This window comes from Carlito syrichta, unplaced genomic scaffold (genome assembly GCF_000164805.1).
Source record: "Carlito syrichta isolate Samal-C Ts95f unplaced genomic scaffold, Tarsius_syrichta-2.0.1 Scaffold305642, whole genome shotgun sequence".
Lineage (NCBI taxonomy): Eukaryota > Metazoa > Chordata > Mammalia > Primates > Tarsiidae > Carlito > Carlito syrichta.
The window spans coordinates 860,430-862,029 of NW_007249738.1; the positions used below are offsets into that span (position 1 = coordinate 860,430).

General features: G+C 46.2%; 1 long non-coding RNA gene across 1 annotated transcript in view; it reads right to left on the reverse strand.

Annotated features, from left to right (window-relative positions):
- Nucleotides 1-297: 297 nt before the first annotated feature.
- The window catches only part of LOC103264297, a 19,441-nt gene continuing 18,138 nt past the window's right edge, over nt 298-1,600 (reverse strand). The window contains exon 2 of the long non-coding RNA XR_504563.1: nt 298-583. This is a non-coding gene — a long non-coding RNA (uncharacterized LOC103264297). The remainder of the gene's footprint in view (nt 584-1,600) is intronic.

Below are 1,600 nucleotides of genomic sequence, written 5' to 3' on the forward strand. Positions count from 1 at the left end.
CTGCACTCCAGTCTGGGTGACAGAGTGAGACTCCAACTCAAAAATAAAAAATAAAAATAAGCTCTCTGTGTATGGCCTCCCAGAGCTGCTTGCCTGTTGCTCCTGCCGGGCCTGGCTCCTCCATTCTGGCTTGGACCAGCATCTGCTCTCCTTTCTAGCACTTTTCCATGGCAATTGCAGGAGGTTGCCAAATGCGTTTTCTGTGCCTGCCTTGCTATTGACTCTGTTAAATACAGAACAAAACTAATACTAGTCTGACATTGTAAGGCGAGTGTGGAGAAAGAGAGGACGAGCCGGGTGATTAAAGAAAATTTATTAGAGGGAAAGAAAAGAAACGCTGGCCCTAAAGAAGAACCAGCACCTTTGTTCTTTTGTGGGTCTCTTTTATACCCTAGCTGGGGTCTGGTGGTCATGTAGCATGCATAGTCCCAAAGAAGCAGGAGCTGGTGATCACGTTGCCTCCAAGAAGCAGTTTGGGGGTGATGGTGATACGTCCTTGAGATGCAATTCTTGAGAAAGCAGGTGTTGGCCGTAAGACAGTCAGTAACAAGATGCCGTTAATCACCCAACCTTAGGATGCCACCTTGAGAAAGCAGATGTTAGTGACAGGATGCTATTAGGGCAGAGTGGTCACCTTCAACCCTACATCCCGTTTGTGAGGTTCACACAGTGAGTTATTTTAACAACGGTCCCCTTTACCCCTTCCCCCATGTAAGCCCTATCAGACATGACTTGTCCTTATGAACAGGCTTCCAGTGAACACTTGCCCCCACTTGACCCTAAGTGCTTAATTAGAACCATTTTAAGAAGGGCTTCCTGGCCAGGCGCAGTGACTCACACCTGTAATCACAGCACTTTGGGAGGCCGAGGCAGGAGGATTGCTTGAGCCTCCTGTGTTCGAGACCAGTCTGGGCAACATAGCGAGACCTCATCTCTACAAAAAATCAAAAAATTAGCCAGCCATGGTGGTGTACATCTGTGGTCCTAGCTTCTGGAGGCTGAGGTAGAAGAATCACCTGAGTCCAGGAGTTTGCAGTGAGGAGGGATCATGCACTGGACTCCAGCATGAGTGACAGAGTAAGACTCCGACTCAAAAAAAAAAAAGTGTTTCCTGAACATTTCCTGTGGGACAAAACAGATTTTCATGGAAGCTGGGGCCAAGCTTATCTACCAGTGATTCCTGAACTCTGCCCTCACATTTGGAAATGGGGACTTTTTTTTTTTTTAAGAGACAGGGTCTTGCTCTGTCACCCAGGCTGGAGTACAGTGGCGTGATCACATCTGTCTGCAGCCTTGAGCTTCTGGGCTCAAGGGATTCTCCCACCTTAACCTCTTGAAGCCAGGACTATTAGCCAGGACCATTCCCAGCAAAATTTTTTTTTTTTGTAGAGACGGAGTCCAGGTTGGTCTTAAACTCCTGGCCTCTTTTTTATTCTTCAATATAATTCATAGGTTCATAAACTCCTGGCATCAAGCAATCCTGCATAAGCTTCCGGAGTCACTAGGATTATAGGTGTAAGTCACTGTACCAAGCTGGGGACTTTATTTTTAATTTAAAAGCATATTAAAAATTCAGGTAGGATAACAACACAACAGCAAA